The sequence below is a fragment of the Ascidiella aspersa genome, chromosome 4 (assembly GCF_963924565.1).
Source record: "Ascidiella aspersa chromosome 4, kaAscAspe10.2, whole genome shotgun sequence".
Taxonomy (NCBI): Eukaryota; Metazoa; Chordata; class Ascidiacea; order Phlebobranchia; family Ascidiidae; genus Ascidiella; species Ascidiella aspersa.
The window spans coordinates 20,314,245-20,336,305 of record NC_139450.1 but is presented as its reverse complement, the minus strand read 5'-3'; the positions used below and the strand labels follow the sequence as shown (position 1 = coordinate 20,336,305).

General features: G+C 36.2%; 1 pseudogene; it reads right to left on the bottom strand.

Annotated features, from left to right (window-relative positions):
* Nucleotides 1-2,414: 2,414 nt before the first annotated feature.
* LOC146148607 (uncharacterized) lies at nt 2,415-3,156 on the bottom strand (annotated as a pseudogene).
* Nucleotides 3,157-22,061: the final 18,905 nt, after the last annotated feature.

Sequence of the window (22,061 nt, the reverse complement as noted above, 5' to 3'; positions counted from 1 at the left end):
GAAATCCTAACTCTTGGGCAAACCACAAAAATCTACAACCTTTTTGATCATTTTTTTTTATCTAAATTCGAATTAAGTACAACCAACAGTTTTCTTATTAATCAACTTTTTGTATTAATTTGCTATAAAACCACCCGATTAGTGGGTTGTTCACCTCTAAAAAACAACAACAATGGATTCGTAGTATAATTTTTATGGTTTACTAGCGATTTGATTTACATTAAAGATGAAAAGGGTTCTGATTTGCATTAAAGATGACAAGATAAACGATGAAAGCCGAATATGTTAAGTTTTAAAGTATTCTGATTTACATTATTGATGAAAATTTAAAGATGAAAGCCGAATATGTTAACTTTTAAAGTTTAACTTGATGAGTACCAGATTATAGACCCTCAAAGCTATTTGAAGCGCAATTAACAAAAAAAGTTTTTTGAATACGAACAATAAACATGGTATAAACATTAAACAATTAGAAAAACATTTTCGCGCTTTGCGCAAAAACACTTAACTTTAGCTGCTTGTTTGCGCACTGTTTCGCGTGACAACAGCAAGTTTCTTTAACATTTAAAAACGTTATGACATTTCCGGCCTTTTTATGCCCCTTAAACCATAATATTGTTTTGTAGAGATTATGTAAATAATACGGCAACCTTATAGTAAATACTATTCCAAGACAGATTCTGTTTTATTTCCTTGTGAATATAAAATCATTTTATCATCTTTATTGTATAAAGCTTTTACCATTTAGTCAAAATATTTTGCGGAGTTTCGATAATTACATTTCCTTTTAAAACTGTTAGAATTTAGTCTAGAATTCATTAACCTTTTTCTTACCGTATTCCGTATTTGATTTTTCAGATAAAAGTTTAAATTGCGCACACAATTTCGAGGTGACGTTATACATTCCGATGAGCTGTTTTTACTGCGAAATCTAAAGGCTTATGGAAACATGTTAAACAGTTTTCATAATTGCATATAACATCCGATTGGCCAGGGAGACGTTTAGGTTTTGTCTGTATTTGCTTGGCATACTGGCTTCTGGCGTTTTTAAGCGAAATACAACGCTTTGTCCTAATCTGATTCGCTGCCATCAAAGTGCCCTTTTGTGACTTATTAGTGCGAGACAGCCTCCCCAACTTTTCCCTTTTAACGTATTATGGCTATCGAAATTATAGTCAAAGAGCTGTACGCAATGTTAAAGTTGTACCACACACATCTTGGTCTTATCCAATATATGACTTTTGACACTTAAGTCAAGCCTTTGCATTTAAAATGTTAATCCTGGTAATACAGATTGTAATGTTTCTTTGAAGTCTGTGTTTTGGCGAAAAGTGAAAATATTCTGCTCTGTCAAACATTTAGTGCATGTTCCACTTGTAAGATTGCGACAAACTCGTTTAGTTCTTTTAAAACAAGAACACAGGCTTAACCCGTTGGATAGGTTCTGTTGGTGCTTAACGAAATTTTCAAGACCACAAAAAACTTTTTTTTGGCATTATATTCAAAGACTGAATTCGTTTTATAATTGCCCATTATATTCTACCATTGCAAGCGAAAAGTTTTGCAGTTTTCGTGTAATTAATCTTCCAGTTGAAACTCAAATTTTTGATTCTTCCTAATCTTGCGAATAAATATGTCAAATGATGGCTCTTGATAGGTATCATATGCTGTTTAATAGCTTAAGCTACAAATAGCGTGGAATAATGCTAGTGTTAAGCTATTTTTAGTAGGCTTGTGGCGACTCTATGCACGCACTCTCCCTCCAGCATAATTGCTGGTGTACAACAGCTCGAGGGTCACCTAATTAATGTCACACTCGAGTTACCACACTGCAGATGGCGAAGCGTACATTTGCCTTTTTCTTGCGTACGGTTTCATGGTTGTTACTCGATACATGTTATGCCATAGACACCTTAAATAGAAGGACTGGTATCTTCTATGCTCAGTATCTGGGTCCCAAGTTGGAACTTGGGTCCGACCATAATATGTGCGAATACATGGTGGAACCTTCATTCTGCTGTCTCTTGGTGGTTTTGAAGGGTGAGGAAATACTTTTTTATACTTTTAACCTTCTACCAGGTCATCTGAAGGTCATTTAAAGGTCAAATCACATAAAAATAGCGCAAAATCACTCAAAATATTGCATATTTTCTCACTTAAACAACTGAAACACACAGTATGCTACCCTGTGACTGAATTAAAATCTATACATGGACAGTTATACCTGGATAGTTCATCAGAAATCTATCTTAGACGAACAACTTTGTTATTCTTGAAATAACATTATTGAAAGTTAATTTTTCTGCAATATATATTTAACATTTTTAGGTAAAAATTGCTAGAACAATGTTATTTCAAGGGATTCATCACAATGAAATTTGTAGACATGAGTAATCAAACTACTTGTTGGCATTCTAAAGATACTTGTTCAGTTTTTGATTTTCTTTTCTTCTCAAACAGCCGAGTTGTCATTCTTTGTCACTGTTGTCAAGCACAAATGCTTTCAAAAGAATGTTTGATAAAGTAAGACATGCTCCTTGAATTACAACCATTAGAAAATCGATACGAAGCAAAGCATGGAGAAACTCTTTTTTCAGTTTTGATACGCAAGATATTAGCTCGATATTTGTGTTCCAAATATCCAGCAAGAAAAATAGATTTATGTTTGACATTGCACTAGGTCTTCATTGTCAGCAATGGTGATGTCAAATGGATCATTATCAATGGAAATGTTAGAGGTGCAAGGCACATCATCGCACGGAGTTTACTCACATTTTAAATTGCATGGAGGTTTTTGTTTTTTGCAGCCGTCTTGATATCTACAATTTCACCATATAAATTACTTCCATTGCGTTGTCTTGCTTGACCAAAGAACTTTTCAAGGGTCTCATCAGCAAACACACCTGGTAGAACGTAAATGAAGTTTTGCTGAGTCAGTAGCAACTCTGCGGCCTCGATGTTAGCTCTTGTAGACAGTAAAAATGCTTCTGCAGTTTGATTAATAAGCTTCTGCGTCCGATATCGACCTGAACATGCACAAGAGGCTATAATTTCACAAGTTTCATTAAGTTTCTTGAAACTAGTACAGTTCTTGGTCCATGGTTAACGACACTCAATACGCATGTTAATACCGGAATATCGACCTTTCACATTCATCTTGTGAAACCAATCAGTGATGAGTTTGACAAAAATGATGGTGCCCTCGTTAATGCCAAGTTTATCCTTTAGAGTTGAAAGAGCAGCAACTGTCTTGTCATTGAAGATCTGGCATACAAAAGGACGCTAGACAAAGATTTTGGGTACACAGCTGTGTATGTGATGTTGGTAAGACGGATGCTGTTTTTCCGGTCTTCATTGTACAGTGCTTCTATGTGTTTCCATCCTTTGTGAAATAAAGTTCCTTAACATGCACCGTTATCAAGTTAATTCTTATATTTTTAAAAGAATAAACCCACCTAACACACAACGTTTTTTCGACGTTCGGATTTTTTTTTAAACTAAGTAAACGTTGTGGGAATGTGTCCAAACGAACGTTAAGAAAATACGTCGAGGCCGTGTTATCAAAACGTAATGTAAAACGTAGCACTAACGTCAAAATTTACGTTAAGAAAAACCGCAATGCGACCAAATTTCAACGTCATTTGTAACGTACAAACAACGTTGATTACAGACGTCGATCTTAACATGTTTTACATCATTTTGGACGTCACTTAGAACGTTTGTTGAACGTTATTTTTTGCGACGAACCACAATGAAACAAATTTACAACGTCATAGGTGACATGCAAATAACGTTTATTGCTGACGTAAAATCTAACATTTTTAGACCGGTTTAGACGTCTTTTACACGTTTAATTAACGCTGTATATTTAACGTTCCGTAAAACTATAACGCAACCAGCATAGAACGTCATACGTGACGTAGAATTCACGTTCATTTCTGACGTCACAATTAACTTGTTATAGACAAATTTTAACGTAACTTCAAACGTTTGATTAACGTTCTTTCGTAACGTTGAAACAAACCAAATGCAACTTATTTTAAAACGTCATAAATCACGTACAAAAAACGTTGTTTACTGACGTCAAAACTAACGTCTTTTCAGCCACTTTTGACGTCGTTTAAAGGTTTTTTCAATGGTATTTTTAAGCGTTATAATAACGTCATTTTACCGTTTTGACTAACTACAATGTTATATAATTAAAACGTAAAACGTGACATAACAACAACGTTACCTTTTGTAACAAGGATAATTTTTTTATGACTATTTTATACATCATTTCTAACGTTTTAATAACGTCATTTCTCAACCTTATTACAAACCTTGATGTAACCAATTTAGAACGTCATAGGTGACGTACATGCAACGTTAATTACTCACGTCAAAGTAAACTCGATTTCATTTCATACGTTGTCGTGAGAAACCACAATGGACCCAATTTAGGAAATCATACGTGACGTACAATCAACGGTGATTTCTGATGTCAAAGCTAACTTATTTAAGACCGTTTTGGATGTAATTTTAAACGTTTTAATAACGTTATTTCTTGACGTTGCGACAAACTAAGATCCAACTAACTGACAACATCACGCGTGAAGTATAAATGACGTTGAATTCTAAGGTCAAAGCAAACTTCTTTGACAGCATTTTGGACGTGATTTTAAGCGTTTTAACAACGTTATTTTTTGGGTTGTAACTAACAACAATGCAATCAAATTAGAACTTCACGTGACGTAAAAACTACGGTAAATACTGACATCGAAGCTCACTTGTGCTTAGAATTAGACTATTTTATACGTCATTTTTAACGTTAATATAGCGTTATTTTTCAACGTTATTACAATCTTCAATATAACCAATTCAAAACATCATACGTGGCGTATATGCAAAAAGCAATGATAACTGTCGCTGAAGATAACTTACTTGAAACCATTTTAAATGCTATTTTCAAAAGTTCCAATAACTGTATTTCTTGACATTACGAAAAACTAAAACGCAACCAAATTTGCAACATCTTAAATGATCGTAGTCATTTCGAAGGTTACGGCAAACCACAATGCAACCGGATTAAAACGTTAAACGTGACGTATACAACAAGGTATATACCTGACATCGAGGTCAACTTGTTTTAGACTATTTTATACATAAATTAAAACATTTCATTAATGTTGTTTAGCGTTGATACAAACGTCAAAGGAACCTTATTAAAACGTTAAACGTGAGGTGAAAACAACATTAATTAGCCTACTTACGTTGAAGGTAACTGATTTTAGACGAATTTGTGTGTCATACACAGTTTTTTCGACTGAGCTGAAGTACAATCGAATCAAAATGTCATACGTGTCGTATAAAAAACGTTGTTTACCGACGTCAAAACTAACTTTCCAAGTTTTAATTTTCGTTAAATAGAAATGCTCTCTTTTAAGGAATGCGTCGGGATTATGTAGCCTATGTACAAAATATTTGTTTTTTTCTGTAATGTGTTTTGATTAACTTTTTTAGAAAATGTAAAGAAGTATACTTAGTTATGCTTACATAAAATAGAGATGTGACTTAATTTAAGATAGCATTTTAGTAAGGGTAACATTGTCTTTACATGAAACAAATCGCATAAAAAAGTGCTTAGCGCAGCGACCGATATAGACGCAGTTTCCTGGATAAACAAGAATGTCGCTCCCTGCTGCTTTTTTTTCGCGGTTTTCGAACGGCGCGTAAACTCGTGATTGGCCAATATGCGGATGACATCACAGTCCTGTTTGAACATTTGCTATCAGGATATTGGAATTCAAAATAAGTTTTGGCAGCTCAGCGCTAGAGTGCTTGTTAGATATTTAGGTTGTTTTCCTTAAACCATGAAGATTAGGGTTACATAAAAAGATTAGGCTTTGTTATCAAATATATTTTCAGGTTAAATAGTCTAAGCTGTATTTGTAGTTTTATTTATAACTTTTATTTTAAGTAGTAAAAAAAATAATTTACTGAATAAATGACTTTATAGCCTCCACTAATTTTCATCTAACATAGAAAAACAAGCTCTATTACCTCTGTGGGCAATTGCATTCTACGGCGAGTGAACACCCAAATTTTTTAAACAATTTTAATGCAAATCTTGATCTTTGTATCATGCCAGCGTAAATACCTTGGGTGTGCATAAAACCCCAAATGAACACTTGAAAATTCATTACTGAAGATCTCGACTAAAGGCTTGATTAAAAGTTCAAGGTGGGATTTGAAGAAGAGTACACGTTAAAGAGATTCCTCATGAACTTGGCTGCTCATCAATATTTACAGGTAAATTAGTGATTAATATTTTCAAGATTTTTGTTAATTATTATATTTATTTGACTCTTACTGTTTTGTTTTATGCTTGTGCCCTAGATGCTAACAACAAAGACTTTAAAATGTATCCTGGATGCGTTTAAATTTCTTTATTTGGGCAGCAATTTTTTTTCAAAACCTACCAGTGATAGTTATACAATGTCACCAGAATTTTAATTTTATATATTTCTGACCAGTCTGCATTCTGTGGACCAGAAGCTACACAGCACAAAACGCTATCACACAATGAGTAAAGGCAAAATAAACATAATATGACAGAATTATTGGGAAAAAATTATACCATAGACTAGTACTAAGAATGGTCTATATTTTTTTAATATAGAAACAAAGTTTAAAAAATGTAAAAAATACTAATATTCATTATTAAATGTTATAATTGGCAAAAAAATGAGATAAAAATTTTTGATACTTAATTTTACCAAACAAATTCAGGTTGCACAAGAAAATACATTAACAGTGATATAAAATTTCTGTACTTGGCTAAATTAGTAAATGGCACATCTAAATTTTGAAACTATGGTTGAATTGTGTTAGGATTCCAAACGTCTGGATCATAATATTACCAATAGTGAGAACAATTAATCACAAAACACTTTGCTGACATAATAAAAAAATCAAAAACATGAAATAACTATCAGGTTATTTTAAATTTTTTGTTCAAGGCAACCAGTTGGGCATTTATTGTACCATGTAGATGCACGTGCATCATTGCAATTAGTTTTTTTGGCTTTGCTCATTTCGATTTGGTTTCATAAGGTAAATGAAGTTGAAAGTTATGTTTGTAGTCATTAATCGCATTTCCCAGTTAATGCAGCTTAAACAGATAAAAGTTGGATGGGGTTTTCCTTAGCTTGACAAACACATGAGCCATTTTTATAAGGTATATATACCCCTGTTCGACCCTATAGCCCTAGCAGTCACTTCCCTATTCCCTAATTTTTATATTATTTGCCAACAGCTCTCTCGATGTATCACACGCATTCAGATTCGGATTAAACTGCTGGATTTTCGTTTTACACCGCTGGATTTGCATTGTTCTTATTTTTCAATACGTTGTTGTTGTTAACGTTACTTTCCTGTTTTAATGTGCAATGTGCATTGTTTTACACATAGTCTGTGAAATGCATAACTTTTTAAATTTTGTCTTTTAGACTGTGTTAGTGTAATAGAGCAATGTAAGTAACACTATAAAATGAGTGTGTTTTGCAGGTCCACAGACCAATTTTCTCAGATTTCTTGTCTTTTTTACAGTTCTTTATTGTCAACATTTTTATACTGCCGTGTTTGTTTTACTTCAATACTATATTATTTCTATATTTTCCTGGATGGTAATTGTTTAGAAGATTTAGTAAGAATTTGCAAGTGTAAATAATTACAGTCAGATATGTCACAACAAGTATAAGTGTTTTAAAAGTTCAAAAAAATCTTTATTATGTTTCTTTTTTGCGCATTATACCGTAGTTGCGAACGTAATTTGTAACTTCATTGCAAACGTAATTTGTAGGGCATGGAGTCCAAACTATTACGCAAACATAACAATGTGAACGCTTTAAATAACCTAGTTTTACAACGTAGTTTCCAACGTCGCATGAACTTTGTCCGGATCACACATTTTTACGTAAAAATAACGGCTGTGATAAACGTATAAATAACGTCGCTGAACATCGTAATTTGCAACGTCTAATCTACGTCGTCTGGAGTAGACACTTCTACGTAAAAATAACGTTTATGATAAACCTATAAATAACGTTGTTGCACAACGTCGCATCTAGGTCGTAAAGTGTCGACGCTTTTACGTAGAAATAACGTTGGTTGCAACGTCTTATCGACCAAACTTAAACCAAAAATCTACGTCGCTGCGACGTCAAATTGTTAGCTGGGAACGTAGTCAAAAACGAGAAAAGCATAAGAATTTATAGCGTCAATAAAGACTGTACCAGGGCCATGTAATTTACCATTACCTGCAACATTTGAATTGCAATTATCACCTACACAAGAAAGTATACTACCACCAGCATTGTTTTTCAGCTACTAGAGTTTCTTGAGTTGATCTGAATTAAGTTTTTTATCAGGGTCGTATCAGAAAATCAAAGAGGGGTCCTAAATTTTCAACTTAGGGAATTCCCCTATCTTCCGTCTGACGTTCATGAATAATGACGTCATAAAACAGTGACAGTATGACGTCATAGAATGGTGGGTGCAAGACCCAGCAAAAGCGAACACGTGCGTCGTCGACAATCCTGCCAGGCCAGCTGCGAAATCACAGCGTGCATTCGTTAACTTCAGGCGAAAAAATAAACCAAGACCGTGAAATATGTTTGATTAATTGTGGTAAAAACATACAGAATTCGACTATCAGCAGCGTAGTTTCCTAAGAAATGAACGGAACTAGCGCTAAATTACAAGCACGCCTTTCGCCACATGCAAGGGGCAAGAGCCCCAAACCCCCTGGATACGCCGCTGGGGGCAATGGATAATAATGTATAATATTTTTAACCTTCATAATAAATACATTTTTAACGTTCATAATAAATACATATCACACTTACAAATATTACTAATAATCGCTTTTTGAAATTCCAGGGGGTGGGGCAACTGTCCCCCCCCCCCCCCCGTGCGCCCATGTTTAACAGCATAATGCGAGTAGTCTGTCCATGTTATTGGCGACGTTCACATGAGATAATAACATAAAATATTGGGACCATATCTATTTAACTTTGCTTGTGCCCAGAACTATTTCTTTGAAGTACCGCAGTTGTTCAATCAATGAAAACTTTGTTATGTAGCTTGACTAAAAATTGGGTCGTGTACTCTGGCTTCTTCCCTGGTGTAATTGACATTTTTATTAAAGCTATACCCAGGGAATTTTTCGGGCAGTAAATATATATTAGTTTTAAATAGGCTATCGCGCCAGTCTGTTCCACATGAGTGTTAGAAGTTTTATTGTTTGATTTATAGAAACGAAAAGGTGTTCTTGCAAATTTGGATTGATAAAGCAACCTGTACGCACATATATAAAGCAACCTGTACGCACATATCTCTTAAGTTGTGGAATTGCATTGGATCCCAAAAAAACTTTGGTAGCTATCTTTTGAGCAAAGTAAATCCATGCAGCATGGTTTTAGTACTCTCCACCATAGGCCTTTTCATAGTGAAAGTTATCTTTGGTGAAGCTCTCGTCTGAGAGACGAGGTTTGTGGTAGGAGACCAGCCCCATTGAAGGACTAATTAAGCCTCCTGCATCATGTCAGTCTGAATTGGCAGATACATTGTTTGGTGCTTTTTGATTAGGCTTTGATAGCTTTGCTGATTCTGACAGCATCGAGGGGGTGAAAGCAGTAGCGGCCTGCCCTTTACCAGACATCAGATAATCCATGGGGCCAGGTCACAGGCAGTCTGGATCCCACCGGTTCAGCCTCTAGTTCGACCAGGTCAACCTCATGCCACTTCATTTTTGAACTGTGCGTAGTAAGATTTTTGCCGAGGAACCAATTTTGGCCAATAATGCTTTGGCACTTTCCTCTCCCTCTTTTGTTCGGGATGTTAATTGTCTGTTCCATTTCCATTTGGACCACCTTCGCCTTTGCATTCGCATCTTCCTCTTGTGTTTTTCTTGCCTCTTCTTCTCGCCCTTTTCGGGCAATTTACTCCTTTTCTTTTTTAAGCATAACTCTCAGCGCCTCTTCATCCTCATTGGTTTTACGTTTAATTTCTTCAGCTTTTATCATTACCTGATTGACATATGCAGCTGATGCCGGAATGGTTAATTGTGCCTCAAACTGATTTTCAGCTGAGCGCGCCGCATCTTTCTCACTAAATTTGAGGTGCTTCTGCTTGATATTGAAGAGGAGCTGAAAGATTTTACACTCGACCCTCGCGAGGGATGTAAACTTCTAGAGCTTGCGACTCAAGAACTTTGAGAGCTGCATGCTTGTCTTGCATCCTTAGAGTGTTGTGGCGATGAAGGTGAAAGAACGATGCACGAATTCGGCAACAGATAAACAATGCAATTCGTATCCAAGGGCCAAGACTCTTTTCCTTTCTTAAAAGAACGTCATGCAACTTTGATGAAATGTAACCCTGGAACTTGAGCCATGCTCTGAACCCAACTACAGTTCCAGAGTGGATGAAGCTGAACCACCAAAATAAGAAAAAAGAGCAATGTAGATGTGAAAATTTAGAAAGTGGTGGTGAATAACTTTAAAAAATTTTAACAAAGCCTATACCGGTATTAATTGATTCAATATATATATGTTTGGATGGCAACAACGTTTTTTTTAAAGAATTTTAATGTTAGTTTATAGTGTAAAATTTTCAAATGGGTAAATTTCATCCAAAAAATTAATGTTTTTGTTTAAACTAAAAAACAACACCGATATTTACAGGATTATAAAAAAATAGGTGAATATTATATCAATTTATATAATTCAAATATTGTGTTTTAGAAAAAGAAGATCCGGAAAAACTTTTTCTTCTGTCCCTAATTGAAAGCTCTTCCCCACACAAATCACCAGAACTCAAAATTTAAATTTTAACTTTATTTCGGGAAGCTGAATTTTTGGAAGATTTAATAAATAAAAGCAAGTACAATTTCAAAAAGGATTGAGTTTTAACACACGTTAACCATTGCTGTTTGGAAGTCTAAATATCACCAGTAGTTTTTGTTCATCGCGATTTTCAAGCCACCAGAATGGCCTTTTAAACAAAATTGCCAATATAAATTCATGAACGTCAGCTAGCATACCTTCGGAGTTCGGACACTTCACACAAATGTACTTGTGTGCAGCTAAAAACATTTTTACGTATTTTTGTTTGACCACACTTTGGCCGGGATTTGCTATGACCGTGTCTTTATTTTAAGCAATTCTATTCAGCCCAAAGGAAGTATATGCATACTATGGCATGTTGAACTTGACTATGTGACTCTAACCATGGCAAACAATTTATATTACATTGGATTACAAATATCGTTATTTCGAGCGTTATTTTTTTTTTCGCGTTTTTTTTCGCGTTTTTTAATATGGTTTGGTGCATTTTTGCACACAAAGTTCGCCCCGAAATAACTGAACTAATTTACTTGTTAATAGCCTTAAACATGACAAGGTTGATACATTTCTTAGGCGAACATATCATTTAAGTTTAGGCGAGCGACAAAAAAACTAGAAATTAGGCCAAAACATGGTCGTCACCAGAAGGCTGGCAAAACTGCCAAATGACAGTTGTTAAGAATGTTAAACATTTGGGAGATGTTTTTTTATTACAATATACACAAATTACAATGAGCCTACCAGAGGAGCTGTTTTTGATTAATGTACACATGTTAGTACAGTGGTTCTAAATCTTTTTTTTTTACCCGTGACCCCTTTTTGATGCTGTCCAATAGTCGCGGAACCCTTAAATTTTTCTGGTGGATCTGCGTTTAGTTCTTTTTAGTTATTTAGTAATAATTTTAGTGAACCTTATGTTTATTAAAGTAACAGACAACACCGAATTACTTTATGACACATTTATTTTAATGTGATTTCTGCTGCTGTATCTCCGAAGTAAGTCTTGAAATGCGTGGTTGTGTTTTTGACCATATTAGACGCTGTTATCTTTGCGAACGATAGCATAAACCAAAATCCAATACATGTCACATGTGATCTGTTGTAATGCTGCCTTCCAATTTACAATCTATTTGCGTTACATCACAATGGAAGTGTTACGTCACACTCAATGCGATTTACAACATGTTCCAATGTGATTTTATCAGTTAGGTACCAAGAATGTGATTAAGCATGTTACCCAGAGTTAATTAATTTAATAAAGGTATATTTAGAAGTTTTTGCGGACCCTCTGAAAACGTTTTGCGGACCCACGGTTGAGAACCAATGTGTTAGTAGGAATGTTCAAAGTATAATCCCACGGTGTTCTAGAATAATAAGTTTCGAATCTAGAATCCTAGTATATTTTTAAATTATTTACCTTCTTGGGTACACTATACACGGGTCTGTAATGTAGCTTGAAAATGAATTGTAAAGCCCAAAAGGTCGACTAAATCGACATAATCTTGATTAGATACGAGCTTGTATCATCTTAAAGTCGCCTTTTTTGGAATTAGTTTGGTACAAAGAGATTCTAACCATGAGGACAAACTCCTATTTTTTTCTTTTGCCTTTAAGCAATGCCTTTTCCTTTTGACAGCCGTCACGGTCTGATGACTGATGCATATTAAAAAAATCATTTTTTTCATTAAGCCCATGGGCGCCCCCACGAGCCCACCTGTTTAAAGACTAAAAATTAGTGGTAATTGTTTTCGCGTTTCTCGCGAATTTATTTTGTCTTTCTTTTTAGTTCCACGCGTTTTTTGGCGTCTTTAAAGCCAAAAGTCGCCCTCTGCACTGTAACACTCTTTGAAACGAAAGTTTGTCAAACTTAGCCTAATGTTTGGAAATCGATTTTTCGCGCTTCGATCAACAGTATAAGGTTTAAAAAATATAAACGATAAAGTATAACGGCCGTTTCCTACCTCTGAAACAGTGGTTTCTGAAAGGGAATCAACTGGCAGGTATAAAATTAATACCTACCTATATATACATCGTATGTTCAAACGAACTTTCAACTTTCAGACAATTATCGCATCCAAGTTTTGTAGCAAGTCTTGGCTTTCGGCGCAGATGTTTAGTTTTACAATTTTTTATTTTACTTTTGTCGACTGTTTCCCTGTAGGTTTGACTTTCTGTTAGCAGGATGCTTTAAAGTGATAAAAAGGTAGAATACAACATCGTGTTTTAGGTTGGGGAGAAAATGACAGTACTTGGGATTGTGTAAGGAAGGAATATAAAAAAGAGAACCACTGCTCTAAAACATACCGATTCACATTTGTCAACCCAATTTGATTAATGCCACATTTGTATCTTTGCAATATGTCCATTGTATCTTAAGAAACACGTCGACAACTTAAAGCTTCAATAAGCAAAAATGGCATTGTAAGCCGTTCTGTGCAAATTTTTATGGTATTTTAACATTGAGCTGTTCAAAGCCCACCACTTAATGCCAACATATCAAGGAATGTACATATGTCTACATAATCGGTGCTTAATGCGTCAAGTCACCCTCTAAATCTAAATAAAAGTTTGCAATTTAAATCAAATTGTCGCGATTTTAAGGCGCTTTCGCGCGATACCTAATTGTCACTATCAAATCGACTTCACTTGTATATTTGCGCACAACTCCAACGTAGTAACAGGTTCTTGAATTTGAGATCCTATTTTTGACCTGGCGCTCTATGTTTCTCATGCGGCCCGCGTTAAAAAATAATTGCCCACACCTGCCGGAATAAATGCTATTTTTCGAGTTTAACAAAATAGTTTTTGATCATCAGTAGGGTAGCAACCGAAGGGTCTTATGATAAGTTGTTACTCCTGTGGCCAACAAAAAACACAAAAAGCAAACATCTGAATAATTACCCTTTTTTTGCATCTTGTTAAAATTTCTGATTGTTTGCATGAAAACTTCATGTCTTTAAAATCTCTAAACTAGAGTTCCACGTATCTAAGATACCGAACCTTAATTTACTTGGAAGAAATGCTATTCAGTATCAGTGGACAAATTGATATTTACCGATGTTGTTCCCGTACGTCCTTTATCTGTCGATACTCAACCTGATATTCAGTTACAAACGGATTGCCGGAAACTTTGTAGTCAATTTCCGGACCTGTTTAAAGGAGAGTTAGGTTGTCTAAAGGACTTTGAATTAGAGGTACAATTCAAATCCGCAGCGAAGCCTGTGTTTTGTAAATCTCGCTCGGTTCCGTTTGCTCTTACAGCAAGACGTGGGTCAAGAATATGATGTTGGCATCGCTAAACGAATCTGGACCCCAGCGAAGTTTAACGACTGAGGTTGGCTCTTAGCACACATCGTGAAGTTCTTCTGCAAAATGTTTTACCTTTCTGTATACACTCCGCTCCAGGGTATTTTCAGAAAATGATGGATGATCTTACAAAAGACCTTCCAGGAGTTCCAGTTTACCTGGATGATCTTTTAGTCAGTGGTTCGTGTGCAGAGAAACATCTTCGGAATCTTCGCCAAGTTTTCCAACGGTTGCATGACAAAGGACTTCGCTGCCGATTGGAGAAATGTGTGTTCGCGCAACCCAAAGTGGAATACTTGGGGCATACATTGTTTAAAAGTGGAATTGCAAAAGGTTCCAAGCTTGATACTGTATTGAATATGTCACCTCTGAAGGATGCAACAACTCTACGTTCATTCTTGGGGTCCGTTCAATTTTATGGAAAGTTTCTGCCGACAAACTTTGCCGATGGAAATGGGTAACGGTTCAACAAAAATATTTTGATCAGTTAAAAGCATGACTTTCGGAAGATAATGTTTTAACTCACTTCAATTCATCGCTTCCGATCGGAATTGTATGTGATGCATCTAATGTGGGAATTGGCGCCGTTTACGGAAGAAGTTTTACCAGTACTTGTTCGGAAGGAAATTTATTCTTGTTACCGACCACAAACCGTTACTAACAATATTCGGGTCCGGTAAGCACTTGTGGCAAATCGACTCGCAAGAAGGGCATTTTTTCTCAGTCAATTTAACTATCACATTGAGTATAGAAAGAAGTCAGAACACGGCAATGTTGACGCACTCAGTCGTTTACCTGGGGGTAAAGATCAGGAGTTCGACGGGGAGAAGAGTGTTAATGACGTGGACACACTTTGCTCCATCACTACATTAAGCCTCCAAGTGAAACCCGCCGATAGCGGCACCCTCCAGAAGGAAACTAAAATGGATTTCTTATCGCGTGTTGTGCGATTTGCAAGGGAAGGCTGGCCACCTAAATGCAATCAAACTGCTGAGGAAGAAGCGGAAAAGTTTCGGAAATTATCAGATTCGTTAAGTACTTGCCATGGATGTTTGCTCTATGAATCGCGAATAGTTATTCCGCTCAGCCTTCGACCCCAAGTCTTGCAGCTATTGCACCAGGGACACTTCGGTATTCAGCGCATGAGGCAATTGGCACGAACTGCCGTATACTGGGCAAATATTGATGCAGACATATTGTAATTGTGCCAGCGATGTACTACTTGTGCACAGCACCAGAACGCACCAACCAAAGCAGTCATTCATCCGTGGAGCAGAATTCACATTGATTATGCAGTGGATTTTATGGGCTACAATTGGCTGATGGTAATCGACGCATACTCGAAGTATCCGTGCATTCACCGAACGCAATCCATGTCATCCAAAACTACTATGGAAATGCTAGAAAAGGATTTTGCACATTTCGGGTACCCGCATACTATTGTTTCGGATAATGCTCAAGCATATCTTTCGGTAGAATCAGGTTTTCTGCAAACAAAGGCGAACAGGTGCTCCTTATCACCCTGCTACAAACGGTGCTGCCGAGAGGCTGGTGCAGACTTTCAAGAAAGCTCTCCGTTAGTCATCGAAGTCTCCAAACGAAGCGCTATTGGAGTTCTTACACATGAGAGCAGCGGTTTCTCTCCGAGTATGTTGTTTAACGGACGTCAAATTCGTGCTCGGATCGACACCTGTTTCCCACACCAGCTCATGTAAAACAACGCGAGCAGATGAAATTTGCATCAAAAGACTTCCCTCGAAGGGAAATCGTTAACAAACTACGTCACTCGTTTAAAGTTGGCGATCCCTGTTATGCGTTATACTTTGGTCCAAAGCGCGACCAAGATGAACGTTGGGTCCCCGCTGTCATAACAAAACGACATGGCAGTAGAAGTGTAAATGACAAGGTGATTACCCGTGGTCCGATATGGAGGCGCCATATCGACCAACTTCAATTTCGCTACACCAGCGAAGAGGACGCTGATCCAGGAGAAAATGAAATCCCGGCTCCTCGAAAAATTCTTGGCGGCCATCCTTGGTTCTGCCAAATTCAAATTTGGCCAGAGCCAATCAAGACGAGTACGGATCCCACAATCCACGACGCTCGAAACGCCAACGTAAGCCTCGATAGCTATATAATGCTGTTAACGAGGCGTTTCTTTCAAATGGGAGGTATCATCGCATGCAGGGCGCATTATTATTGGTAGAATAAATTTAATTAGGTTTTTCCGCTGGGAAGCGCAAATAAAGCAACTCAGGCAACGACTTTAATAGGTGTGGTAACATTTTTTCTTTATATATGTCAAAAACGACAAGTTTTGTTTAAAGTTTTGCTTTGTTGCCGAATAACCGGAATTACAAATTTTTTTTCCGAGATTCGGGATCGTTAATTCGCGGGAAATCCCGGGAATTTCCCGGCGAAACATTCCCTCTGCCGGAGAGGAACCCCAAAATATTATAAATATTTTTTATCAAAAATTTTTAGTTACCGAAAAAAAAAACACTTGCTTAGGCCTACTTGATATTATATCAGTGCTCGATTGTCACAATTTGGCAAACAGCACATTTGTGACATACTTTTTCAGTGTGATTTTCAAATATAATTGTGAAAGCTTTGAATATTTTTGTCATAAAGAGTAACATTAGGATACAGGTTACTGATACATACTTTTGGTAAAAAACGTTTATTTGACAACTATTTTACAAGGCTAAGACACATTTAGTTTTGATTAGGTAGTCAACTGGGAGCCTGGGAGGGATTTCTGCGATAAACTATTTACATTTCCTGGAGGAAAACAGTTTATTGGAAAAAATTAGGCGATGGTCTACAATCCTACTGTAGAGCGCATGACTATAATTTACCGACTAAGAGATTGTGTTTACAGTAACTTTTGTGATGTATTTGCTTATGCCACAGATTTATTGCCTACTCGCTCCAAAGTGCAAAGTAGTTACTGGCTTGCATTATCTCTGTGCTGTCAGCTCAGGGATTTGTATACTTAAGACCGCTTTCCGCTTGTAAAAAAGGACTTCTTCTCAGTTATCGTCTTGCTGTTCGCAACTTTGATATTGCAAGTAGCATCTCCTATTATGCTAACTTGTCCGCCTTCTTTAGTTTAACTGGTTGTTCGCTTATCAGATAATACAATTATATTAACCTATACGTCTTGTGGTTGGCTAACGAGTTATACGCACGCAACCTTCAAGCAACCTTAAAACGAGAGTCAGAAGCCTCAACTACTAATCTCGCGCCCCACACTACCACTTTTTTTTATAGTAACAAAACGACTTGTGCAATTAAAATTGCAACAAGAAATAAATATGGGAGAATAAATAGGCCTATAATAAAAATGCTTGACCCAGCCAAACGCTAACTTTTACTCTAACCCAGGGATGGCGAACCACTCACCCGCGTGTCACGAAGTGACTCACCACAGATATTTAATGACCCACTTGTTTCATCTAGATTAGAAATACGAAAATGTTATCCATCATTTTCAGGAATAGATAAATGTAGAAAAACAAGTCTTCGTTAAATAGCACTATACTGTTTAAATCAGGGCTGCCCAATCTGTGGGTCGTGCAAAAGTGTTTAAGGCGTGACGTAGGCCTTAGGCCTAGATTAACTGCACTTTAACAAATCGGTGCAGAAAAGCAAACAGCTAAAAGCTTTTTGTTTATCGCTGTAAAACGTATCGGGTAAAATTATTGTGTTTGTGACCCGTGCGATGAAAAGGTTCGCCATCCCTGCTCTAACCCAAAAATGTTAGCAATCTCATTAAAACAATTATTAAAGCAGCGCATAATTTTTGAATTGTGGTGTCGGTTAGTAGTTGATCGAGGGCTTATAATAGTTTATTCATCAAAAAGGGCGTTCCAATTGACGCTTTCGTTTAGACTCCTTTCAGGTTCCGTATGTAACTCGCGAGCCGGCCACAAGACTTCTGGTGATTAGAAATGTATTAGTTGATAAACGGACAACCAGTTTCAAACTATAGATCGACGAAGCAAGTTAGTCATATAGCAGATCATAGGCGTAGCCAGACAAAAATTTATAAATATTTTACTCCTAATTATTTGTTTTTTAACATTTATGAGCAGTACTACAACAGTCGATCACAGGCATGCCACATCTTCAATTGTCATGAATTGTTACGTCACAAACGATGTAGTTATTATAACGTTTGCTTTACAATTGTAGCGTCAAGAAATAATTAGTGGATAATTTGGAATATTTATTGTATTGCGTAATTTCTGATCTGTTGCTGTTTTCGCTTTGGCGCTGTATGCCACTTTTGAATGCGCCGTTTAGTGATATTTCACATCCACTAAGCTAAAAGCCGACCTAGTTCCCTTTGCCCCGAGCTTTTTCCGTCATCCAAGATGTACAGTTCACATGACACGCTATGAGTAATCGCCAGGTCAAACATCCGCACCTTTTGAGAAGTAGGCCGCTGTAAAATGTTACCATATTAGGACAATATTTTATTTCCGTGTCGCGATTTTTTCATGCAAATTCTCAACTTGTATAAGAGAGAGCGTTATATGAATATACACCAGTCATGTCTAGTCAATAAACAGAATGGTTGTTGTTTGCCGGTTCGCTGGCTGCTTTGCTTGCTGGCTTACAGCCAACGAAAACCGAGTCAATTTATATGAGAAATACGAAGCAGCCAGATGAACAATTCTATATAAATGCAGTATCTACCTTGAAGTAGTAGTGAGGTTGATACACAGAGGCACAAATACTTTAATGATTCTCAAAATCAACCCGCTTGCTTCACAATAATGTAGTTTTACTACTTTTAGTCAGTTTTTGCTCTTTAACTGTTTTTTTGAGTATTGCGTTACCACTCAGTCGGTTGCTGCTTGAAACGGTTTGCTTTCATTGTTATTTGTGTTCGTTACGGCAGTTAATACATTGACAAAAGCTAAACAAAAAATTCCAATTTTTTGGCCGCCCAAAACAATTTTCGGCTGGCTTTTCGGCATATCAACGCAGTTAACAGTACTAGTCGAAATCTGAGAAGGTTAGTTTTCAAGCGGATTACGGTCTTTAAGTACAGAAATTCCAAAATCCTAACCGCATAGAGACATAGCGGAAAAGCCAATTAGCATGTAACACTTGGGTGCGATTTAGCGTTGATTCGACAATGGCAATAATTGTGTTACATAAGCAGAGACGTCATAAAACGTACGGCAAAATACAAAGGCCATTAGTTGGTAATAAATCATGTCCTACACTTAACCCTGTACCAATCAAAGGCTGACAAACGGAACTGCGGCCTTGAAACTTTAAGGCACAAACGGAACTTCGACCTTGAAAGTTGAAACTTCGTTGTTTCTTCCTATGCATCAGAGCGTGACAGACGACCAAACATCTCTTTGGGTTTGGGCAAAGAGATTATAACCATGAGGACAAACTCTCACTTTTGCCTTTTTTCTTTTGCCTTTAAGCAATGCATTCTACTTTCGACAGCCGTCATGGTCTGTTTCACAATAAGAAAAACATCATCTTTCCCATTTAAGCCTGTTATAAAAATGTACGCTTTTGGCGTAATTTGTTGTTTAATGACCCCTAGTCCTAATTTAAACCGTTTTCTGTTAACAAAATTGACTTGGTAGGACAGGCAAGGTTATCACAAGTTGCGTGACACTTTCTTAGGACCCTACTGTACATTTTTGAAAGGCGTGTTACTGTTAAAATGTACGCGATTGAGCTATGTCGTTGATTTCGGGGCTCTTTCCATTTGGTACGTAGAAAGTAACGCAAAAAACGGTCTACAAATGCCGCATAACGCAACGCACATCATTATTTTATTATTAATAATAATGCTCTACCAACCCAAACTCAAACCCGCACCGTAATCCGTTGCGGTATTTGTTGACCGTTTTTTGCGTTACTTTCTACGTTAAGATTTATGTGAGGAATTGGCGTATAAATTAAATTAATATCACTTAGTTTGTTGTTAATCTCAAGGTGCCGAACTCATTAAACTTAACTGTATGGCGGTGTTAATTGTTAGCTTCTTAATGTAAATGATATAGGTATTTTGCATTGTACACTGTACACTACAGAGCCTATTACAGAAAAAGAAACTTTTGGTAAACCAAACCCATAAATGAATTGGCTTTAGTGTACAAATTTTAGTAAAAATTTGTAGAATTCCAAATTTGATAAGTGTTCCGCAAATCAAAATTCTTTTTTGAGGGCGTCGCAAAAAAAGTTTGCGAACCACTGCCTTACATTACTATTGGAATACAAATGTATCTATTTCTATACTACTGTTTAAGATCCCAAATTTAGCAGTGGGGCGCAGTAGTGCTATGCAGCTTGCGAACAATTTTTTGAAGTGCAAATTTTGTCTGCCCCTTGGTGGTAATTCCAGCTTTTCTTACATAAAGTAAGTTGGAGTAATATTTGGTTGTATACCAATTTAATTTAAATAAAAAAAATTGCTGTGCTTGGTAAATGGTAACAGCCATTGCTCATTTAGGAAATGTTCTTTACGCAAATATATCCTTATCCTAAAGAATACTTTCCATACAGTAATTTTTCTTTAGTATGCCAGTGTTCAGTGAGCAAAATAAATTTATGCTGTACTGCTGCTCTAGATAGTCTTCTATATACTTGTTCCAGTGTTACAAATTAAGACACATAGAAATTGATACCATAAACTGAAAATTAATACCAAATTCTTTGAAAACATCGTTCAAACAAAAAGTTTTTGCACCTCAGTTTGCTGTGTGTAATATTTAACTAGCAAATATTATTGGTTGTGTGCTGTTTGTACGAGTGAAGCAAGCAATTAGCATTCGTAGTTACATTTAAAAAAGGTAGTTACATTTGAAATCAGTAGTTACCAAATGTCACTGAATTCAGTTAACAATTTTGCAAATTATATTATATTTGATTGCTCAGTATTGGAGTATGTTATTATAATGTTAAACTTCTCCACTTGGTTTATTTTTATAGAACTTGCTCGTATTTACTAGTTAAACTATAATAAGAACACATATTCGTCTATAACTGTGATTCAGCCATTCTGGGATTATGTTGGACATTGCTTAAAGACATATCAACAGTACACTGGGAAAATAAAAAAATAGTCAGTCTATTCCTCAAAGATACAACAAATCTCTGGTAAGATTATTGTGACAATGAGATCATAGTGTAATGCAAACCATTATAGAGTATTCATTTTACTTATAAACAAAACTTTAAACTGCCTTTTTTGTCATGGGTAAAGTTTAGGCCTATCTAGTTTAAGGGCTACCCAAACTTTTCAGTCTGTGACTGCTTTTATTGTATTAAACTTTTTGACCCACTAGGTTTAACATTTTAAAACATAACATTTCTCGATGTCTGCTTTGGCATGTATTTATTGAGTAATGTGCATTACATAATTTGCCATTAACATACCAAACAAAAAAAATAACAATTTTATAAATTTAGCACTTTGTATAAAATTTAACTCCATGAGCAACCCCCAGTTTGGAAAGCCCTGGTCTAGTTATACAAAACTTCCGAGTACTTTTACCAATGTTTTGTTTGTGACTTACTGGCATATTTTAAGTATTTATTTATTTAAAATCTTTTTTATTTTAGTATGTTACACTATTTTTCTATTATACAGGTTGGAAAACTGATTGGGAATCTCCACTTAAAAAGTTCTGGTCACAGAATGAGCAGATTATTTAAAGAGTAAAACGCAATAAATTCCTTCAGATTTTCCACCATTTGTTGTGCTGCAAGAAGCCTATTAATTCATGTGAAACTTTATTCTCTTGTGGATAACATATGACACTGCTTTACACAAATTCCTACTGGCAATTGTTTTGGGCTTTTGATTTTGATTTCTTAAGTCAG